Genomic DNA, 24926 nt, shown 5'->3' with positions numbered 1-24926 from the left:
ATTTCTTTTCATACCACTGATACTCAAAAACATTAGATAAAAGTTTTCTTTTACTGGAAGAGGGAACACTTCTGGATATAAAAAAACTGGAAAGCTGGTTGTGTCTGAATTATCTTTCTTTTAGCACAAGCTAGTTTGTAAATCCTCAGATATTTATATAAAGGGTTCTGTTTCATTTATTAAATAAATATATGATATAAGTGCAACCTTTTTATTCCATCATTATAATTCCAATAGCTACTCTTACATTTATCCTTATTATTGTAATAAAAGTAATGTTCATGCTTTTTCCTGTGTTTCTGCAGTAGCATCAGGGCATACTTACCCATCACATTTTTTTACGAGTTTTATGATTGTATGACACTGTTTTCACTACCTACAGTTTGATTTAACTATATTCAGTTTTATTACAGTGCCCAGAATGGGTTGTTAGGCTATAGCAATAGATCAGCGTAGCTTCACCAAGCTCAGTACAACTTTATTCCCTTGAACCATTTGATGTGATGCCTTTAGTGGGTGTGTGCTTTGCAAATTTTTGCAAAGTTACAGTTATGGCAAATTTAGAACCAATACTTTCTGTTATAACATGATTTGTGATAGCAAGCTAAAAAAAAAAAAACAAAACCAAAAAACAAACCCTAACTTTTCAAGATTTTGGTTTTGTGAGGAAATTTCTCTCATCTTATTATAGTGAAAAGTACTATACTCTGACAATGACTTTTATCCAAAACTTACTCTAAAAGTTCCTCATGCAAATTTATAGGCTCAAAATATAAGCCATTTACTGCCAGATGTTTTGCAAGCTGTTCTGTAACATCACATAAAAAGCAATGAAGTAAAGACAGAGCCATAGCAATATATATGATAAGGAGATAAAATTGGGATAGAGAAGGGTGTTAGCTTTGTAAAATTTACAGTAATGTGAAGAAATCAAGGTGTTCTTGGAAACTGAGTAGAGACAAACTAATTTTGAGTGATTTTTTTTTAAGATTAAGCAGAACATTCAGTTAAGAAATTGAATAAATTTATATACTTTGCAATGTACCATGAACACCACGAAACTTTCCTCCCTGTTGAACTAAATGAGGAAATACGTTTAGGACTTGAAAGCCCCATTTTGAGGTTGTGTCCCAAAGACCTTTCTGATGCCACAGAGGGATTCATGGTTAGACATCTCACATAAGAAATGCCAAACCACTATCAGTACTGATAATGCTCTTCTTGATCTTACCAGGTTTCTGTCACTTTCTCTGTGTACTCCTGCCCAAGTAATTTTGGGCTCCTTTTGTCAGTGGTGACTGCACATTTTTTGAGACCAAAGTTAGTACATTAGCCAGATGGAAAGAACAGGTTTGGATCATGAAGGACATGAAAAATATGAAACATGTATAGGCAACTCCTGAGCTGCTGTTTCATAGTAATTTTTTACTTTGGGACATAACAGTCCAGCCTCAATAGACATTGGTAGCTGAAAACCACAGAAGCTGGCACCAGAAACAGGTGGTTAGACAGAGAGGAAACTGAAAAAAATTACCTATGACTGGAGATATCAACAGTTTTCGAATGCAGACAAGATTTTTTTCATTATTATTTTTTAAGACCAAAGTGTAGCAGGAGGTGAATGACTTATGTCCCCTGCATATATTCCATATCCCTTTGTCACTGCCTGTGACACAGATGAGGGTCTTCAGACAAACCAGAGTTACAAAAGAAGAAAATAGAGCAATACCCAGAAGTCAAGAGATTATTTTTACTAATAACAATAGTATTTTATTTCACTCTTAGCTTTTAGAGTAGTGTCTGCATTGAAATATTTTCTGCATGAGAGAGAACGTGAACACATTTTTTGCTTTACTGTGTTCTGTATTTTAGGGGAATAATTTAGGTTTGTGTTAGGGGGAAAACTGGGCCTGAGAGTTAGTTCTTCATATCATTTGTGCATGAAACCCTAATCTGAGGTGAGAGGAGGAAGCACTAAAACACAATGTAAGGGAAATAATAAGCAGAATTTTCATAGAATCATAGAATCTTTAAGGATAGAAAAGACCTCTAAGGTCTTTGAGTCCAACTGTTAACCCAGCACTGCCAAGTCCACCATTAAACCACATCTGCATATTTTTCTAACACTTCAATTCAGGGGTCTACAATGCTGACTAGTCTCCATTTACCCAGATCTCTGGCAGCATTAGAAGATGGTGCTGTCCTCAGTGTTTCCCAGCTTTTTTTCTCTAGACCCTCTGCAGCAGAAATCAGGATGTGAACCATGCCTTGCTGCTCTGCATGGTTTTCAGCAGGGATACTTCCTTTATTTGTTTCTTAAGTGCCTCACACATCTGTGGAGCAGGATAAGTCATAAATAATAATAGCAGTGCCACTGCTTCCCTCTCATTAATACTGAGTCACTAGAGATTCCCTCGTGGTGATGCACAGTGCATGACACTGCACAGATTAGGGCTTCCATCATGCAGACTGTCAGCATGATTGCTTTCACTAAATACAGCCATTGCACACAGTGAAATATGCTCAGCCGGGGCACTGCTAGTAAAGTACTGACAGCAGCTTTGCAAACAAGAATGTATAACTTTCATAATTCTGCTCTGGAGACTAAAAGCTTGGAAAAATGCTGGAGATTGTGAGCAGGAGGTGAATATGTTAGCACTTTTCTCACAGGAATTCGAGCAGTGGATCTCATTCCCAGAAACCTGCCTTTATTCTCTCTTGGGAAACCATTCACTGATTTTCTTAAGTCCATGAACTCTCTGGGTCAGTGATCATCTTAATCCGCTCCACTTCGAACAACTTTGACTTACTCTTGACTGCCATAGTGAATGGCAATTACTGTGATAATTAACTAATTATATTAGCCAAACCAGCAAAAGAAACTTAAACAAGTGCTATTGGCAGTCTGTACTGAAGGAAGCAGCACTAAAACCCCAGCTTCTCTGAACATCTGCTTTGGTCTCATCTGCTGAAGCTGTTTATGGTCAGTGGACAGCAGCAAGGTCTCCAAGAGGCCTTTCAGATCATAAGCCCAGGGCCTGCACCCTCCTGTGGAGGAGCTTCCACTGCCAGTGAAATCCCTAAAGCTGCATGGTCAGAATAGATGACATGGAAAATGTTCCCAAAACTCTCCAAAACTGCCCTTTCCTCACATTGCCTTTGGCTTCCACAGCCATTCTCAGCTGAAGGCAGTGCCACAAAGATCAGCTGTACACCTCACTGCTGTGTTTGGCCAATCATTTCCCTCCCTGCTTTTTCTCTTTCAATGGATCCTGGTGCTCTTACTCTCTAAGAGTGACTTAAGATAATAGCCTTAGCTGGAAGGAAAGTGTTGTTTGTTTAGGGAAGCTTTCTAGAAAGCAGTTCTCCAATCTGGTTTATTGCTAGTCCATCCCAAGGGAGATGGCAGGAATATAACACCAGCCCCATTCAGATGTGTGTGGAAAGTAATTTTGAAATAGTACCCAGTGCTTCTGTGGAGATAGCTCAATACCCCTCAGAAGTGCAGAATATTAGCTTCTATATCAGATACAGTGTGAAATAGCTACCAAACTTCAAATTCATCTCATTTAATTCCTAATAACCTCCACAGCTAGGCAAGCCAGTGGGGATTGTATATTCATATTCTGCCATAAATTCACTTGGATTCATGTGACTGTAGGGAAGGGTGGTATAGAACATCCACTCTGTAAATAGACATCATTGGAGCAGGTGCTCCCAAATTCCAAGTGCATTTCAATAAGTTTTCTGGTGTTCTCACCAGAAACATGCCATGATCACACACAATGTCTAGGTGAATATTTTGAAGGTAGGGAACAAAGACATGGCCACAGTTTAGTCAGCTAGGATATTGCTTTGGAGATCATCCAGAGAAAGGCTCGTCCCCAGAACAGTAGAAAGAACAATGAGACTAACCATTTTGTTGCAGAATTACCTGTGTTTCCCTGAAGCAGATGCACTTTTCTGGAAAGAATATCAGAGTAGATGGACCAGACCAGATTCAAAATGGCAATAAACTATCTGTTTTAAATGCACTCAGCATTTTCCTGTGGAGAAACCATAGGCAAAATTGAGTTGAGCAAAATTACATTTTGCCATTCTAAAAAAAATGTAATGCAGAAACTCATAATTCCTAAAACTCCACTCTGGTTCATCCTGCCAGAGAACCAGTTCTGAATAGCAGTATTTTGACAAATATAGCTTTTTTTAAAAAAAAATTATATAATGAATACTGTCTTATTTGCATATGGTAATTGGCCTTGTCTGCCACTTCTGCTTGACAGTCTGCTCTTCAGCAAATGCTGCTTTGTTTGTCACTTCCCAAGCTCCATGACTGTCTATGGAGCAGCAGTCTTTTCATTTTTATAGATTTCTAAGTGATGTTAATGAGAATAATCTTGCACAAGCAGGAAAAAAAAAAATCTGGTTTCATTTCTGGGCTCTGGACATAAAGAAAACACCAAAAGAATGCATTAAAATTGTAATATGTTTTCTGTGCCATATTGTTGCACTATGTAATTTGAAAATCGATAGCTTTACGTACTACACCAGCTGGATTATTTTTTCAGTATCTTGGCACAATTTATTTTTCTGACATTAAAGAAAACTTTTAAAATCTCAAAATCATAGAATCATAGAATTGCTAAGATTGGAAAAGACCTTTAAGGTAATCAAGTCCAAGCATCAACCCAGGACCACCATGCTCATTATCAAACTGTATCCTCCAGTGCCAAATCCACACTTTTTTTAATATTTCCAGGGATGGTGACTCTACCACTTCCCTGGACAGCTGTTCCAATGCTTACAACTGTTTCAGTAAAAAAAAAATTCCCAACATCCAATGTAAATCTCCCCTGGCACAACTCAAGGCCATTTCCCCTCATTCTGTCACTTGCTACCTCAGGAAGAGACTGATACCCACAAGTGTGGATGCATGCATGAATAAACCCATTAAATTTACAAGCCTATTACAATAAATTAATGATATTTTCTGTAGTGTTTTAAGGAAAACCAGGCAGAAACCAGAGCTACTGAGCAAAATTTCACCGTCATTCTGGGAGTTCAATCTTTGTACGTTGCATCTGCATATGAAGAAGTTTTAACAAGCCTTTGTATGCCAAGAAATATGCCATCATATGTATGCCATCACTTCTTCTGCACACAAAGTTTTCTTAGAGTGGGAATAAAGATAAACACAGTGTCACAGTCTGTGCTTCACTACACAAAAGAAAAGTATGACTGAAGGCATCTGACAGGTTGGGAAAGCCACTGCTATATTGTGCTCTTCAGGAGTCTAAAACCCATTTTAGGACTAAGGGTTGAAAGGAAAAGCCAGTCATTTTCCATGTCAGGGCCCATGGGTAGCTAAGAACTGAAGTACATAAAACCAAGGGACAGTGGATCTTTCAGTAGTTTTCATTTCTGCAAAGAGGATACTAAATTCCAGTCCAACAGGAACTTCTTGAGGGTGAAATGGGAAAAAAAAGATCAACCATAATGTGTGCATCACCACTAATGTAATAATACTTCTACTCCTTCTGTGTAGAAGACTTTGCCTCAGTTAGGAGAAATGGTAGATTTATGTTGGAAACATCCAACTGGCATTTACTTCCAAAATTAAGACAAGGCATGTTACCCATAGCAATCTTAAGGAGAAGCTAAATCTAGTGAACCCATGCTTCACTTGTTTGCTGCAGAGTTGCATTAGTGTGACACAATGCATACAACACAGGTGATGCACACACTGAGGGAGAAGTCAGAGGAAGAAAAAACACAGAACTGAAGAATGAAAATATGGATGAAAAGTAAACAAAAGGAGAAAAAAAGAAAGAGAAATTTTTAATGCAAAGTTAAGTGGGAGAAAGAAGCCCTACCAAAAGGAAATAATGTGTCCTTGCACAATTTAAAATATTCAGGTTAGTATGAGTTAAAAACCACTCATCAACCAAGGCATGGATATAGCTCTCAACTGAGACATTCCCTCATCTCCAGAAGAGACCATTTTAATCCTTGGTTTAAGTGAAGCTCATGAAGGGGTTTTCATTCTCCCTCCTGAAATCCTCATTAATTAGTCAAAACTGGTTGGTTGGTTGGTCAGGTTAGTGCCACCAGCAGACACGTGTGTGCTCCTAGTCTGGTCCTACCTGTACAGACACTATTGACAAACACTGAAGGCTCCTCTGTCTTGCCTAATTCTGTACCACGTCTACAAGGACATGATCCCATCTAAAGCAGCAGCATTTACAACACAGAACAGGAGCATAAATTAGGGTTCATTAATTGCTTAAGCTGGTAAGCAAACTGGCCTGCCCGAGGCACGGTAACACATTTCTCTGCTTCCCTTGCAAGTGGCAGGAACAGATTACAGCAGGCAGGCAAGGCACAAAATATCTGACACTGCCAGAGTAGGTCTGGAAAAGCTTCCCAGATCCCTCAGCCTAAAGACTGCAGGTTCCTGACAGGTGATAACTTCATTGACTGCAGGTTTTTGAACCATTTTTCAAAAAAGAAGCATATGTGTTCTTAGAATATTCTGAGTTGGAAGAGAACTGCAAGGAGCATTGAGCTCTCAGTGGGAGAAAAGGCACCAATCTACCTTAATAAAGGAAACAAATCTGACTGTACAAGATAAAGGCAGCAAAAAATATATGAGAAGAATATTTGTTTAAATTACAGAAAATTAGAAATCAGACAGATGTCATGACAAGCAAAACCACAAGAGAATCACAAGAATATTTATCCTGTTAAAATATACATTAATGTCACAATTCAAAATGACAAGAGATATTTTTAACTTTTCTAAATTTACTTTGTAATTTCAGTTGCATGGCAAATGCAGCTGCTGTTCTGCAATCAATGGTATTTGATCAATTTCTATCACCTGAAGATCTGGCCCCTGGTGTGCCAAAAGAGATTGTTAATTATTTCAGTACACAATGCACAACCAGCTCATGAGATCAGTGCAAAATTAACATATTACAGATGTGTGTGCTTATTTCTTTACCATTTGGGATTCATAGCTACAAGACTTCTTCCACAGTCATGCAGAGTATAATTTGTTGAAAATAAATTGTTCATAATGATGGAATTCCAGGAGCTTTTAACATATGACTGATTTCTGCACTTTGATGAAATTATGAGAGTTGGCAAGCACTAATTATGACTGCTGACATTTGTTTTATTGGTCTGATTTCTCATGGTTGCTGTTCTCTGCTGAAATCCATGGCAAAAAAATTGCCATTACCATTGATGGAGATAATAATATTGTAGATCACGTAACTCTTAATAGTTTGCAAGAAATCTGCTTCCAAAGTCAACTTTTCTCTTTTCTTTTTGGCTTTGTTCTTTTGATAGATGCTCCCAGCCAGTAAAGAAAAATCAATTTAAATGAATAAACAAGCGAACAGCATTCATATCACCTTTATTTCACTTTGCTTCCTTGCCTGATTCTAATGATTCTTTATTTCAGTACTGAGAGAAGCTTCACTACGTGGCCAAGCCATCATAAATAAGAATCAAGAAAGTAAATAAAATCACAAGCCCAAGTCAGTGTCAGCATTTACACTCAGTCATTACAAAGATCTTCTTAATGATAACAAATGTAAGTTCAGGAAAGTCCAAGCTGTTCATAGTTTAGATGGGGCTCACAAATTGCAGGAGATGACAGCAGTCTTTTAATACTAAAAAACAAATTATGACCCAAATCAGATGTGTTGCCAGACAGAGGAGAAATTTTACACTTTTTTATTAAGTTCATGGCTCTGCTTTCTTTAATTTGTTCTCAAATAAGGGGGGGAAAATGAGGATGAATTCATATAGAGACAGCTGGCATGAAAATGTATTGCACGGGATGAGGGCTGAAAAAGAAACATAAGCAAGCCACAGCAGAGAACAATGAGCCATCATGGACTGCCAGCCCTGTCAGAAGGACCTCTGGGATCAGGGCAGTTAGGACTGACAGGTTGTCCCCACCTCAGTCCAGTGGTCCTGCTTTCTGACAGTGGCAGAATGACCCTCCTTCTCTCTCCCCTGCATCCCGTGGATGGCCTGATCGTTGTTTCTCTTCTTCCTGGTCACAGGGTTGGACCTCCTCACTGGCAACACTATTCCCTGTCCTCATAAACATTTTTCTTGTGCAGTGCTGAGACAAAACATCCATGCAGAAAGGTCATCAAATACAGCCAGGCTCAGTGGGAGTAAAAGTGAAATATTGCATCAAGGATCTCTGATGGCTTGAATGTACTCACAGCCCCATCAGTCCTGTATTTTAACCCTTTGAAGCAGTGAATTCTTGAAAAAGACAGTGCAAAGAAAGCTGTGTACATACATACTTGCTGATACCTAAAGCAACCTGGTATTTGTACTGATAATGGGAAGTCCATAACCCGTTCCTCAAAGAAATGTTATTTTCAAGGGATTCAACTGCCCCAGGAAACCTAGAAATCCAGTATCTCTACTCTCACCTGTCATTTGCATGTGCTTTCAAAGTCACTTAATATATCCCACCCTCACAAAATGCTTGCAATTGGAGAGGACTTTAATTCAAACACAGCTTTATCATAAGCTTAAAAAAGTGTGCATTGGCAGCACCACTTCATATTCATTGCCTGTGTAAGAACCTGGCCTTGATAGAAATAATTTTCAGGTATCTAAAGTTGAGGGTGATGTTCCTTGAAGGAAAAGGAGAGAAACTATCTTGTCTGCTAGGTAGAGTATAAAACATGGCTTAGATGTTCTCTACCTCTTTCTGAACTATTTTTTTGTTTAGGTCATGCCTGCCACCATGTGTGGATAGTTAGAAGGCAGGAGAAAGTGGTGAAGGTAATCTCACCCCTAAGGAGTTACAGCTGTGCTAATTATCAAGCATTAAGAACAAGCCTGCCCTTAACAAGCCACAACTGGATCCAATTAAGAGGGGTATTATAAAAGAGCAGATTGGGTGGTTGAAATGTGAGATGGAGTTTGTTGGCTGTGTAGAGGAGAAGGAGTTAGTGCTGTGAGGAGCTGCCCCTGAGAAACTACCAAGAAGGTATGAAAGCTGTGCAATAGAATGGCAACAACCATGTTTTAAGCTTCTTGAGAGTTTGCAGAATGAAAGAAAATGTGAGTTCTCAGTCATGGTAGGTGTAACTTTAGTTTCCCCCTACCTGGGTTGCACATAAATACTTTTTTTTTTTAATGGGAGATTGGTTCAGAACTAAAGCTTCTTCAGTAGCTCTTGCTGTTGTGTTTGTTGTTGTTGTTAGAGCTTCAAATTCCTAGTTCTGGTTTGCATTTCAGTTCTTCAGTAGAAGTTTTCTGAAAGCTTATGGTATTTTGATTTGTTCACTTGCTTTCCTAGCTGTATTTTTTATATTTTGTAAAAGCTAGGTTCCCTTTGCCTAACTCTAGGAATTCTCCTAAGGTGTTCAAATTAGTCTTCCTACCATGACTAGTAAGGACATCACAACCCTTGGATCACTTTGTGCATGTGCTATATCTGTGTGCATTGAGGATAGAGGAATTTAAGCTGACTAAATTTGGTGAAACCTTTCCTAGCCTTTAATCTGTAGAACGCACAAGAGAAGCCCAGGTCCCTCCTGAGAGTTTTCTGGGATTCAGCTGGACTTACCTAAAGACAGTGGATCCAAGGCAGCTTTGAATGCATTACTAGTGGCTGCTCTGTGGTTTGCACCAAGCTCTACTCTCACAGCAGAAGTCATCTCCTGTATTTCAGGGTTTGATAATTTGGGATGTTAAATTCAGCAGTTTTATCACAAAGTACAGAGATAGTGTTAATGCATGTCAGTAACTAAACCTCATGAAAAGTAGAGCACAATTCTAGTAGGGATTGAAGAGCACAACAGACTAACATAGACACCACTGCCCATGCTGCAAAATTAAAAAAAAACAGTTTGTAGCTGGGGAAATAGGATCTTTGCACAATGGTCCCTCTTATTCCTTTCAACAATTTCCAAACTTATTGTGCTCATAGGTTTTCCTTCTTTCCTAAAGCACACTTGGAAAAAAAATCTTTTCCATCTTGTTGAACTCCATTTTTTTGCTAGCCATTATTTTCTGTGACCTACAGTGACATGCAGAGCTGACTGGAATGTCAGCTGCTTACATCTCCAGCATCTCTGCAAGATGATCGTGTGTCCATGGTGACACTGTGGCAGAAACATTTTATAAAGCATCAGCATTACCTTCAAGTGAGAATTTCTTAATTTAGCCCATAAGCTTTCTCCTCCAAAACCAATTTTCTCTATTGAGGTAGCAATGATAATCATGCTCTCCTCATCTCTTTGTTAACTCAATAAAAATATTACAAATATTTTCATATTACAGTCTTGCTAATACCTTAAAGGGGGAGGCTGATAGGTAAGAGAAAGCAAATACAGAAAGAAAACACACTCTCTGGGAGAAATATTGAGTCAAGTTATTCCTAACTATATTCTCAGCCTTCATGCTGATGTCCTCAACCAACAGTAGGAAGATGTTTGTGTTCAAGGTGCAGGTACTGTGACATGCTGGCCATTGTATCAGCAAATGTGTAAGCATGTGTTAGGGACCAGACCTAAACACTGGCACAGAGTGAATGCCACTAATCTCTTGTGGGGAAGGTCAGCATTCTGATCCAGTTTGCAATGCATTTTTATTCAGATAACAAAGGGATGCCAAGCAGAAACTTCTGGTAAAGAGAACAGTAGAGACCAGTTTCCTAGAATAATTCTTTTATCTTCCAACTCATTCTCTGTCACCTTCTTTCTCAAATGTCCTTCATATGACCCAAGCAACCCAATTAGTTGTTTGAAGGGACTGAATTTGACCTGTGAGCCACATTCAAGTGTTCTAGAAATTAACAGATGATTTATCCTTGACCTCAGTGTCTCCATCTGCAAAAAACCCCCCAAAGCAATAATATTTAATGAACAGCTAAGTTGCAACTAATTGGTGCTCACTCTGCAGCAGCTTTGCCATCTGGGGACTGGAATTCGTGACTGGGGTTGCTGACAGCAATGTTAGGGAGCTCATAAACTGGGATGGACATCAGGAATAGGAAAGATGTGAGGGACCAGAGGATTGAGGTCTGAGTCTGCCTGTGCAAGGTTGGATCATAGAGAAGTGTAAAATGGAGGGCATGAGTTCATGTCCTGATTGAAAGATGTGGGAAGTGGGAGAAGTTTGAAGCAGGCAGGATCTATTTCACTGCCTGCTGTGGGGAGATGTGAAAAGGACATCAAAGAGTGGAGGAGAAAGCAAGAATATTTGGGTCTCAAACATGTGAAAGAGTTGATATTTGAGCAGTGAGACCAGGAAATTGCATTGTTATCCTGGGGAAGAGGGTCTTGTGAAGGATGCAGGGCGATTGACAAGTTCTTTTGGTATAAGGGAGTATCATGGTAAATATTCAACAACCTGGAAAGTGTTTCAAGTAGAAGGGTGGGGCAGGCCAAGCAATACCTGCAGCATCACATCCTCTGTAGGAGCTGCTCTGTAGGTATAAATAAGTGTGCTCTTGTGAGATGGAAAATCATAAAGGAGCAGAGGAACCTGTGGATCTCAACCACACACAGGATTAAGCCCCTACCTATGCAGCCTGAATCCTGTGAGATAAACATGGAAGCAGAACTCTTTGTTGTCCAGTTGACATAAGAGTAGTTATAAAGCACCAGGTAATCTTGAGATTGGCTATAATGTGGTCAAATTCAATGTGTCAGCTGGTTTGGAATTTTTTCAAGATTTTTGTGATCGTGTGTCACAAAATGAATCATATGAATAGTTTCTTGGTTTTCTATGTTTTTCTTCAAAGTACAAATAGTTGAAGCAGTTCACAGAACAGTAGGATCAGACCTCTGGGACTGGAATCCAAATCTTCCACCAGATGCAGATACAAAGTGATCTCATTTGAGAGACCAGTGAAGCCAGTGTTTCCATTGGCTTCATCAGGAGCTGATCACTGTGTCAGGAAAACTGCCTTCTTAGGCACCTAATGATGGAGATCAGAGTTCAATGACAGAAAAGAACTTTAAAATATTATTGGTTCATTGCATTATAGCAAGCTGACCTCTACAATATTGTTCCCTCAGCTGGTAAAGTGATTTTGTATGGCAGAGACCTCACTGCACAAAACTCATGTGAAAAGCCTTTTAGAAGTGTAACACCCTGCCCAAGGGCATGAACAATTTTATCAACATTTAGTAATTTTTTTTACCTTTTTAACTTTGCATTAATTAGAAGTGAACACGACTATCTGTAAAGCTCCCAAATACAGCACTAAATTCCCCACTTGTTCAAAAATTTAGAAAAATTACCATATGTGTTAGAGGAAGCTCAACGTTTTCTGCTTTTCCAGGCTGCTGAGGCAGCATCCTCTTAGTGTTGATAAAAATTGCTTTGCAAAGGTTGTGCCTCTTTGGATTTATCACTATCAGCATGTGGCAGTGTTTGAGCTTCCAGCTAAAAAAAAAAAAATTCAAATGGAATTTTACAGTACTTGCTTTGGGGCTGGAGCGTAAAACTGCTCTCTTAGCAGCTTCCAAGTCCCAGGAAGCTCAGTCCCTGTGTCTCTTGGCTTTGTCACACCCCCCTATGCATTGCTGCTGATCTTTCCCACTTGCTGTTTACTTATTTTATTGCATGGTTTAGAGGCATGTTTTTATTATTTTTATCTTTTTAGGATTTTGGCTACTCTTAATGACAGGTACTTACAGAAGGGCAAGGACATAAAGTGCAAAACTAATGCATGGCAAGACACCACCATGGAGAGAAAAAAGCTGCTGAAATAAGATTTTGAAGAAATTTTAGTTTCAGAAAAAAATGGCTGGGTCTACATTATCAAGCTGTGAGCCCAGTATGAAGGCAAAGTGATGTTTTAGCACTTGGCATCTACACTGTACACCTGCCTCAGGCTGGCACTGGTGCTGTGGGTTGGATGTCTGATAGCAATTAGGACAAATTAAGTGCTGACATATTATTCTGGTGTAATGATTTCCTAAAGGACTGCAGTTTGCCTGTTAGGAGCCCCATCTGCAATCTGAATCTGTGTCTGCGTGGTGATGATAAGGAGATCCACTGAAGAAGTGCACTGTTGGGCTGAACTGAGGCACTGATGGAAATCACCTGGGAAGGGAGCTAATGTCCTCGGACTGGGTGGAGAACAGCAGTGGGTTTACTGCCACAGCAAAGCACACAGTCGGATCTCAGCAGGTACAAGCCAGTCTCTAATATAAGTATCCTGAAACACATTTGCTGAAGATCTGGTCTGATATTCTGTTTTTAAAAAAATCTTTGCGTACTAGAGTGGACGAGGCATACTAGCATTTGTCTTTTTCTGGTGCCTGTCTGGTTTGACTTAGGGTTTTTAGCACTTTTTAGCACTTCAGTGTCAGGCTGTGTTTTGATTCCCTTGATGAGGTTACGCACAGCATACCTGACCCTGCATTGCCTTCCTGCACCCTTAAAACAAAGATCTTGGAAAGGACTGGAAACCTAAAGGAAAAGTCTCTGAATTCCAAAGCCAATTCAGCCCCATTTCATGGGAAGGGTAAAATGAAGGGTAAATGCTCCACTTCGAAGCTTCTTTTATGTGTTTGAATGAGCAAAGCTGTGAAAGCTCAATCTGTCCTGCACCAGTGATATGAAGAGGTCATGAAAGTAAATCCATTTTAGAGATGAATCAGTTCTGGCAACTGTCCCCAGGCACAGGTCAGCAAACACAGGATGGACAGGCATTCCAGGGCTCTTTGAGGCAATAATTCCTTGAAAAACAGCACTGGGACAATGCTCACTTCCTTGTTGCTTATCTGCTTTGATTGTAGGTAGCTGGCACAGAGTTCAGTTTCACCTTGGCTCTAGGCAAGACAGAACTGCCAGACAATGACAGTTTTCAGATGAGAAGCTTGGGGAAAAAATAATTAAAAAATTATACTTACAGTCCCTCTGAGAGACATCCTCTTTGTGCCAAGCGTTAATACACAGCCAGAACAAGTCTTTTCTTTTTACACATTCCTGCTGGCACTATAAGGCCCCAAAATAAAAGTCTGTTGTGGGGAAAAAAGAGAGAACAGAAGCAGAAAATATGAAAAATTGTCTTGTTTTGTAGGGACACAAAACATTTCTGATCCTTCACTGATCACACTTAGAACTGTAAATAGGAACCTGCTGAAATGGTCAGGTGGAAAAGCTGCTCCATTTAGAGAAAATTCATGAGAACTGAAGAATGTTGATCCCAACATGGGGAAAAAAATGTAGAAAACTAGTCTTTGTGTCAGCTGCCACTGTGAAATTTCTGTCTTCTTGTAGACAGGGCACAAGAGAAGTTAAAGGCTTTGGTGTTTCTTTCATTAGCATTTGTCCTACATTGACCTCAGTGAAAGGCTAAGAACCTGATGTTAATCTAAGCTGTACAGAAATTAATTCTAAATCTGAATTTCAGTGGCAATTAATGCCTTATTTTCCTTCATCAGAACCAAATGCCTGTCAAAACTCAGAAACTCTGAGTTAAGTACATAAGCATAGTATGTAAATAATAAACTTTTGTCTTTTGTGTCTGTTGACTGTGAAGCTCTGGGACAACATATGAGTATTATACCTTCTTCATTCTCAGTTATCAGACACAATCTCAGACTTCCTTTTTGTAGAGACCTTGGTCAAAAATCACACACAGAACCACAACAACAGATTTTTTTTCACATCCACTTGTTGTTATATGCTTCTTTAAGTAAAGTTTTAATGTCTAAAATAGGAGTGATGCTGGGAAGCCAAATTTTTCAAGTTCTAATTGATGTCAGCACCCTTGTCCTCTTTAAGAACTGTGAATGTTGCCTCCTCTTGGATTGTTCAAATGTGTATTTTAGGTTGCTTTTCGTCTTTGGTGAAAAATTCTCTTCAGCTCTTAGACTAATAAATTAGGTAGCTCACAGAGAACTGTCATTCTGAGTTGGGATAATTTTTTTTTTTTGTGCAGCTCATTTCTCTTTAAGCACAGCTGCTGGAGTTCAGTAGAGCAATCTCTAACAAAGTCATCTGAAGAAAAAAACCCAACAATATAGCTGCTAGAAATGTTAGCACTTGGATTAACACACTCAGTTTTAGCTGGAAGAAATCTGGCTAATGGGCTTCAGGACTCTTAGGAAGAGAAAATTGTAAGACAGGAGCATTCTCTAAGAGCAGAAGTCCTTGGTATTGCAAAAGATAGCTAATATTCTTCCTGGCTTTGGAATGGATTTTGAGCTTTCTCTGTTGTGTCACCTCTTGCCTCACTTGCTGACCTAGTCTCATCTGTCCAACCAAGTTTGTAAATAAACATATTTGTCCTTCTCACACAGGAAATTCTAGGACAGACAACTTGTGTCAGTAAATTAAAACATTCCTGCTGAAGCAAAGGAAAAGCTCTTCTAAGTTAAAATAACCTTCTAGCAATAAATTTACTTGCCAGTAGCATGCTTTTGATAACCTAAGTAAATAAATAAATAACAGTGAAAACTTGACCCACACAGATGCAACGTAGCTTAAATTGTAGAAGATATTCAGTGCTTGACAGATCTTGGTGTTACAGGCTGCCTGTTGTCTCTGTTGGCCTCAAAAAGGACCCACCACAAATTCTGCAGTTTCCAGAAATTCATTTGCCTGATCTGTGTCTGTTGCATGTTGTGGCTTCTCCATTTCTCTCCTCACAAGAATTTGTACACCATGTCCTGGTAGACATCCTGTTGTCCACCAGCCAGCAAGTGCTCGTGCAGGGCATATAAATAATCCTAAAACATGAGAAAATTTGAAAGCAGATTAAAACTTTAACACCCTTGTCTGGTTTCTGTGCAAATGAGCTGTGCACAGTCCATTGTAATGATGTCCCAAGGTTCGTTCTAATATCTAAGATACTTTATCTTCAATATAAAAGATGGGCTGTCTGCAGACCATGTACCTTGGGTCTATCTGTGTATCCTGAATATTCAAACCCCTCTCAGCATGAGCCTGAAGTTGCAATCATGCAGCTTTACTCCCTGAAGGAGTTGCCACACAGAGGGTGAAATTCAGGTACCTCACAGTCTGGAGGTTGGGCATTCTATCTGTAGCAGTCATCTAAGCAAATATTCACCAGAGGAAACCTGGTGGAACAAAACATAAGCTAGTTGTCTAGATTCTCCACAGCTAGTAGAGAGAAATAGATTACCTCTTGCTTTAAGGAAGATGTTTAAAACCATTAGCTGTGTCATTCTTTAGAGGTGCTTGTTTCCTTCCCTTGCCTATAAAAATATTCTGAATAATTAACTCTGATACAGATGTTTATTATATAGATGTCTAAAATTAGATAAACTGACTATTGCTATTGCCAGGGCTCATGAACCAGGATGTCAAGGGAACCTTGGTGGTTTTTTTTCATTTGATAACTTGCTCTGAACATGCCATCACCATCATTAAGCCATCCCTGAGAGTCCTCAGGCAGGAACACAATTAGGGACAATATGTCACTTAACCTAAAACCTAATCTCCAAACTGCCTATGCACAGCAGTGCAGCAGCACAACAGTCCTTGAGAGTGGATAAGCTCAAGCACCAACCACCCAGACTTATCCTCTGCCTTTTCCACCCATCTACATAAAGGGAAAGAGATTATTTTCTTGTCCAACAATCCTTCCAAAATTTGCGATCAAGTCTTTGCTGTGCTGTTGAACATCTCTTTGAACTCAGGCAAGTCTGTCAAACCCCCATTCCAAAACATTCAGGGTTTAGCCTCCTGCTGGAGTTAATGACTGCTGGTTGCCTGAGAAGCTTTGAAGGTCAGAGGACTGCTCAAACTCGTGTAATCCTCAGAGCTGTGCGAGAGCAGCGTTCCTCAGAACTCGTGCCATTAGAAATTACTTTACTTCACACCTCTCTGAGTTGTTCTCACACAAATATTTTATGATTTAAGACAAAATACCAGCTATCTAAATGAAAGGAATCAGGCAGGTGTTTAGGTAAAGGCGGAAGAGCGATGCAAATGAGGTGTGATAGACAGTGCACGACATTTTTCGAAGTGTTAGTCTACCAATTAACTGGAGAAATAAAGGCAACCATTATGTAATTTTATGTCAAATATCTCTCAGTTATAAAGAGAAAATGGAGGCTTCTAGAAATACAGGACTTAGTCTCCAAAGAATGGGTCTGTTTGGGATGAGAAATTTGCTTTCAACATCTGCCAGAGGAGTTTCAGATCTCTCACCTCTGCTAGTCCACAAGGCAACAAAACAAAAACATCCACTATCAATTTAAAATGTCTCCACCTGAAACTGTCTTCAGACAATCATTTACAGCTTGTAGCAGTCTTTTATATACATTCCACCCATTCCTATCCCTCTCAGCACACAAGGTCAGCCTCTTTGTAGGAATCTCTCTTCCTTCATGGTGGTTCTAGACTGAGAACATTGTCATTTTTAGAGTATCTGCTGTGGTGAACACCTGGCTTAGCAGGAGTTCTTTTTTTTTTTTTTTTATAATTTGTATTATTAGCACATTCCTGGTTAGCACGAAACCATTACTCACTGTTGCTCTATGGACTGGAGGTACATATTGTAAGACATATTGTTATGCATTTTTTAAAGTCAGCAATGAATTCCATTGGCAGCTAAAAGCAAAAGACTTCAAGGTATTTCTTTTTGGACACTCTTCATATACACTTGCCATTGTATTGATTCCTTCCATCTCCCAAGGAATGTAGTGTAGTTTTGTAAGCATGATCTCTGACTCCTTTCCAGGTCATCACTTTCTATTGGATTTGATTCTTTCCTTAAAGGACAAAATATAAGATATTTTTGGAAAAGAGGGAAATTGTCTTCCAACTATCTGTTGATTTGCTGTGAAAAGTATTCTGCACTTAGCCTGGTTTTATTTCTGATCACAGCAAAGGCATTTAATTATCTTTTGCATATGTCAATCAAATGTTTTACAAATGAGCTACACTATACAGGATGCCCACAAAATGGTATATGTCCGTTGAGTTATTTTTTCACTGTATTAAGGTATATGCAATTGTACCTTGAGCTTTTAGATGATGGTGATATTTTATAAATTAAAACAGTTTAAAAAAATAATTTTTGGAGTATTTGTATGACTTAAAGCTTCCTCATTATCCAGAAATGCTGCAGCAAAAAGCAGTTTTGTAGGAAACCAGAATTATTTAAGTGAGAAGATCAAAGGTTGCACTTGGCCCCTGTGGGTTTATTTGCAAACAGCCTTTGTCCAGCGCTGCTTTTCAAGCCATTGGGTGCTGTCCTGCAGAAATATGGCTTTTTCTCTGCATTCCATATCTTTATATTACAAGGGGATAAAGTGTTCAGGATCTGAAAATGCTTCACAGATAATTAAGTTATTCAGAAAATAATAAACAGCTCCACAGAGGGGAGAATCCACTATTGATGAGTCTCTAACAAGAGCTTTAACACAGAAATATTTGACAGGCTAATGTCACAACACTTCTACATCCCTGGCTATTTACAGGTTTCCTGGGTACTCGGAAGCATTGTGTTCCATTAAGGCAGACTAGATAATTTCCAGTTTTTCTTTTGTTGTCGATGCTTTCTTTTATTTTGAACAGGGTGTCAGACCTCTCTGCATGTCAGTAAAATGAGGAATCTTGCTGTTCAAGGGGGCAGAGATGGAACGAAGGCAATGTTGCTGGTTAGGTTTCTTTCTCTGTGATAGTCCCCTCTTAACAGCAATTTCCTGAAATAGAATTCCATAAATTCTTAATTATTCTACCTATTTTTCTTGGGAAAATAATGAAACAAAAATATCTTATAATATTATTGAATCACATAATTTTTTTTTTAAATAGCTTGCATTATGGAAATGTTTTTAATATGTTCCTTAGTGAAAAGAATGAGAAAACAAAGAATACATGGGCTCTTTTAAATAACCTTTTGTTAACAGGTGTACGATGTGTTGTTACAAGCATGGAAGATATACTTTGTCTCTGTAATGTATGATATTTCACGAGAAATTAAATCTCTGATCCAGTGCAATTTTCATGGAAACCCCATTTCTGAAAGTTATTCTATTTCTTAGGTGTTTAATACCTAAAAGATTCCTCTAACTTGAGTATTTATGTAGGTGACATTTTTGTATCAGAACTTTCTGCAGGCTGTAATGCTTTTTTTCAAACTGTACATTTTTAATCCATTGGAGTGAAATTTGGAATTTTCTTGGCCTTAAATCAATATCTTAATCAACATTTATTTTTGCTCCTGTGGTCAGAGCTAATATTTTACTTCACTGCTATGACAAGCAGCAAAGGGAAGGAATAGAGAGGAGATGTGCATGTACTGAAGTCAGAGCACTTCCATACAAATACAGTTGCTAAAGTTAACATACAAACTGAGCTTTTGTATAGGGGGGAAAAAATTAAAAATTTATATTTATGAGGAGTTTTAAAGAATAGTACTATGACTTTGGTAATATGATATTAAACCTGCATGGAATGCAGCAACATATAGAAATGTATTATAGATCAAGATCTTGTTAATGCATATTAAAAATCAACTAGGTTTTTAAATGCACCATTTTAAGATCACTAATTTGTTCCACTATATTCAGCTGCCAGCATATTCTTCTCAATGCAAGAAATACATATTTTCTTAATTTAAGGGAAAAAATATGCCTCCCTGCATGTGTTGAAATAAGTGAAGGAAAATGTCAGCTGTGTGTGCAGGCAGCCACCTGCAAGCAATAAATATAAAGATACTGTGCACGTAACAGGGGATCAGCTGTGAGCAGCAGTGCACAGACCCTGCTCCAAGGAGGAGCCTGCAGCTCCCCAGAGCCCCCTCTGCCAGGTCCAGGGCAGGGAATTGTGTCAGGTTCCCTGAAAAGCTTCGTTGTCCTGGGAAGTGTGTGCAGATCCCTTCTGTTGTGACAGTTTCTGTCATTTAAATTACCAGAAGGGGTGGGTGTAGGTTGCTCAAAGCAGATTAGTGGCAGATCCGGGATGAAAACTTGGCTCCCCTAAGTCCCAGGAGAGCACCTCAGTTACTCTGAAGCCTCTGCTCCCCACTGCTGCACACAGAGCACAGCTGCTAAAGTGCTGAGGTTTCTCAGTTTTCACTTCTTTTGGCATGGGATGCTCTGAAGTGGCTCGGTATCATGTTTAAGACTGAATTTCCAGGACCAATTCAGAGAGATTGAGATTTCTAAATAATCCTTTCCTTGGAAGTGCCTGTAATTTAAAACTCCCTTAGCATGCTTTTCTCTCATAAAAGAGCCTTTCTGATTCATGTCACTTCTATTTGTGACCTGAGGATTTTGCTGGAATCCTATCTGGTTTTTCTGTGCCATCAATCCTAGAAGTGGTTTTATGAATATGCTCTTGCTCAAGGAGCACTTTGATATATTATCCTGTTTCAATTAGATATCAAAAATACATATGCATTAAGTGCGGATTCAGCAATTACTTGATAGTCTAAATATATAAAAAAATAATAAAAATAATAACTGTACCCAGCAGCAGTTTGATAACGACTTGCAAAAAAAATCTACCTTGTTTACTTCCACATTTGAAGTGATCTGGAAAAATGATGTATTGAGTTTATTTCTTTTCTGTCACCTGAGATGTGTCATCTGACCTTTAGCTGGGGCAGAGAAGTCAGCTGATGCTGGTGTTTCATTGTCTGCCACCTCTGAAGGACCCAACTCTTACCCAGCACAGGTCACAGCATGGTGACTTCAGCTAAGCCTCATGGGGATAAAAGCCTGTCACTCATATATACTGTGGCCTTTGCTTCAAAAACACCAGGATCAAACAAGTTTAAGGATGGCATTAATTTCCAGATGAGCCGGGGAAATTGGGTTGAGAGCTTGGGTTTAACATAATAAATGAGGTCCTTACCATAATCTTTTAACTGGCTAACAAAGAAAAAAAATATTCTGGTTATTCTCAGAAATATCAATGAGCATTTATATAAACTTTAGAATGTGAAATTTGGTGCAAAAATACCAAACAATAGGTTTTGAGGCCAAATATTATAATCTCTAGTCATACAAGTGGGGTTTTTTTCTTGTGAGTATTTCAGTTCTTCTATGATGCTACAGAAGGAATAAAAGGTGCAATTTCTCTTTACTGTGAAATGATATTTGATCCTAATTTTGGTAGGAAAATAAATATTTCCATCCCCAAAGACTATTGTGATACAAACAGCCCAGATGGTAAAGCATCAGTGTCTCTAGTCTACTGCAGATTAAAAATCCTTATATTTTTATTGTGTAAATGTTCTCCTTTCTTCCTAAGTAATAAAGAAGAAAGGAGAGTGTAATCAAACTAGAGAAAGATATGTTTTATTTCCAAATTTTTTACAAGCTTCTCATGTATCATTTAAGCAGACCAAAGATGCTCTTTGTACCTTGGCACATGTCTACCACAGATTAGTAGGAAGGCACCTAAGCATTTTCTGCTAATTTTCATCTCAGAACAAGACAAATGAGGAAATAACACCAGGGACCTGGGGTAGTTAGAAATCATACTGAAAGATTTATTCTTTCAGCATTAATGCTCTATTTATGTCACTATTGAGCTGTTTTAGTAGAGAAGACTCCCATCAGTTCAGCTCTTTGTACTGCACTTTCCTGCATTTCAGACTACAAGATTAGCTGAGACACACAGCACCAATTCAGACTGGTATTTTCCCATTTTCATTCTCTATAGCATGAGATCAAGGCTGTGATCCACCTAGAAGGACTTCTAGTGACCAGTGACAGTAATACATTCAACTGGTGGGTGAGGTTGGCTGTGGACCTGTCAATTCCCATATAGATTTGAATTGCAATTTATTAACAGATGTGAAAGTTGTTTCAAAACTATTGTAATTTATTATTATTACTACAGGCCACTTGTCTATGCAAAATTATCTATTCAAAAGAGCCTTTTAATCATGAGTGGTACATATTTTCATCAAAGTGAACAGTGTACTTATAATTAAATAGAGTAGAAAGCAAAAGACAAGTTCCGAAATGTTATCTTTTTCTGAGGCTCCAGGGGACTAAGGAAATCCTTTCAAAAGCTGACCTTTCAGAAGGAAAGCCCATTTGGGTTTATAGCTATTGCTTATCTCTACATGAGAGATTTATTCAAGTAAGTGCCTGCTCTTGAGATGAGAAGATACTTCACCATTCATTGTTATTCCAGGCACTAAATTGACTGACAGGGCCAGAGCCCACTATTGTAAAAAAGGCATTACTCCAAGGAAGGTTATGAAGGATTAAAAAAACTTCCTTCTAACTACAGATTGCAGTTGAGGAGCTAGTCTGTAAAGATCCCACTAAGAGGGAATTGTTTGGCAGCAGGAATCAAGAGTTCTATCAGTTGAGACCTGCTGATCACCTAATCCATGCTGCTTAATTTCATTTGACCATAAAACATCTTGAAAGCCATGGCCTGGATGTGATGTTGATTTCAACGTGGCATATCAAAAGGATGAGATCTGCTCTGTGAGACTATGGGGATTTAGAGCAGAGACACAAGAAGTTGGCATGGATTTAGCTTTTGCTGTGACCCCTAAGGTAACACTGGTTTTGTTAATGCTCAAGAGCTGTTTTGGCTACACCAGTGGTTATAGAAGAAGGAGAGAGAGTGGGTGGGGTGACATCATCAGAGGAATTTCTCACTCTGTCAAGTCCTTCCTTTTCTTGGTACAGTGGGAGAGAGTCCATGACAGCTTGGTCTGTGTTTATATGGGACTGCCCACGTACCCTCCTGTAACTCAGCACACTGCCAGACCTAACCAGGCAGAATATCCACCAGCAGCAGTGAGTTTTCATATCTCTGTTCAGAAGTTTTAGCTCTTGGATTGTCTCCTCACAAAGGTCTCCATTTACACATTTTGTGATATTGCTGTCTTCCTGTACTTGGCCAGAAAATCTCTTCTACAATCCAAATTTTTTTTTCTTCCCAGAAAGATCTCATCTTTTAAGTTGTTCAATCAGTCAACATTTAAAGACTTTGTGCTCTTTTGGAAAATGCTTATAATATTTAAGATCCAGCTTTTTCCTGAGTATCATAGTAGGGTGTCAAAAACAGGACATTTTTAGAGGCCATAACAGCCTCATTTTTTCAAGAGAATTGTGATTTTTGGCAAATGAATACTTGTTTAAAAATTCCTGTCCTTTATTCTGTTGGATTGGAGAGCTAATTAAACAAGGCTGCTGATTTTGTTTTGGTTGAATTATCTCTAATAACATTTAGTAAACCCCCAGATCAACAGATATTTTTTCTATTATTGTTTTTCTGTTGATCAGAACAATCAAAATAAATAAACAAGCTTCTTACTTGCCATAGCAATTATCTTCTGGCAATCACAAAATCCACATCTCCAGAGGTAACTCTGAGTCAGTCTTACTGAAAAAGAATTTGCATTCAAGAGCTGCTAAGGAAGGGGAAGGGCATATTATTGACTGTCTTTAAACAGAGAAGCATGAGAGAGGACTAACCTCTCATTTATACTTCTTTAACTAGGGGATGATGAAGGGAGAGGGACACAAAAGCAATTAAAAATGAAGGCTTACAAAAGAATTGTTTGTAGTTAATCGAGTTGCTGTGATGCCCTGTTTGGTGTTTTCATTCTTCCTGCAATTTGTTAGGGGAAAATCGTTTGTTGCAGGGAACAGAATTCATTCTGGAAATTGTTTTCTGGCATTCAACACATGAGGTTAAACCACAGCCTCTGATGCAGGCACGGAGGCCTCTTATCTCTACAAAATAACAACATTTATCCAAGCTAGCTGCTTAAAAGCCTTTTAGTAAGGCCACTGATTATCATAGCAAATCAGGCATCTCTACAAAATTAATCATCTCATCCCAGTGTAAATGTCAAAAGTACATTACAGGTGTATCCAAGGAGTGTCCAACAAAGCTGAAAAATGAGAAAGCACTGATGTATGAATCAGTGCTACTAAAAGTGCTTTCAATGCATTCATTACAGAGGAAGGGTCTGATCTGATTGGGGCTGGACAATTTTCTATCCTTGCTCAGATTTGTGGGCTCCAGCTGATATTGTGTTATGGCCAGAAACAGAAGTGATGAATGCAGTTCAGCTCCTTCCTTCCTGTGAATTGTCAATATTAATTTTGAAGCTATTAATTTGCAATTTCCTAATTAAATACAAGTTTAGGAGTTTTGGAAGATGAATGAAAAAGGCATCAAAATTATCTGCAGAGAAAGGGTCAGTTTTGTTTTTAACCCATTTCAGTCCAAGAGAAAGAAAGAAAATAGTGTCCAGGCTCATATGAAAGGTGAATGGGAATTTTTCAGAGCTAATGCACAGAATTTTCAGAGCTAGAGCACAAATGAAACAGACACAGTTATATTTATTAATGCACATTATACCAAGCCAGGGTATATCCACCTCTACTACAAAACTGGCTCATTTGGCCATATGGTGCCTTCATAATTAAGAGCAGGGGGTGAACCTAGGAAATTAACTATCTCTGGTTAAAAAGAATTATGAAAATACATCCCAAGACAATACCAACAGAAAGCTTCTTCCAAAAAAACCAAGCCAAGAAAAAATTTAGAAGAGTTCTACACTGAGCTCAGTGAATTCCATCTAATAATGATGTTATTAAGGTTTACTTTGTGCTGAAAATAGAGGCCAGAAAAGTGAATGGGTGCATGTGGATAATAATTTTTTTCAAAGTACAGTCTCCATCATGTGAAAAGTTGCTGGTCTTTTGCAAGATACTTTACAGAACTGCATACTAATGATAAACAATTAAGAGTTTGTTGCAGTGCCCATCTGGATTTTTAACTAATTTATGTGCTATCCTGACACTCTTTATTATTATATTACCTTCTAAAATCATAATTTAGAAACCCAAAACAAGTCTCCAATGTCTTGAATAGCAGAGCTATTGAAAATTTAATAAAATGAAATGCACATATAATGCAATTTAAAAATCTGTATTGTGTATTAGTGCAACAAC

General features: G+C 38.6%; 1 long non-coding RNA gene across 3 annotated transcripts; it reads left to right on the top strand.

Moving 5' to 3' along the window:
• Window positions 1-8991: 8991 nt before the first annotated feature.
• Window positions 8992-17143, top strand: LOC135301606 (uncharacterized). Of its 3 annotated transcripts, XR_010363368.1 has the most exons (4): window positions 8992-9119; window positions 9538-9630; window positions 10070-10190; window positions 12659-17143. It is a non-coding gene; the product is annotated as an uncharacterized LOC135301606 (long non-coding RNA). The 3 variants fall into 3 exon arrangements; XR_010363369.1 differs by lacking the exon at window positions 10070-10190; XR_010363370.1 differs by lacking the exons at window positions 9538-9630; window positions 10070-10190.
• Window positions 17144-24926: the final 7783 nt, after the last annotated feature.

The sequence above is a fragment of the Passer domesticus genome, chromosome 5 (genome assembly GCF_036417665.1).
Source record: "Passer domesticus isolate bPasDom1 chromosome 5, bPasDom1.hap1, whole genome shotgun sequence".
Classification (NCBI taxonomy): Eukaryota; Metazoa; Chordata; class Aves; order Passeriformes; family Passeridae; genus Passer; species Passer domesticus.
The sequence above is the reverse complement of the archived record's forward strand: the minus strand, read 5'-3'. Positions and strand labels throughout refer to the sequence as shown.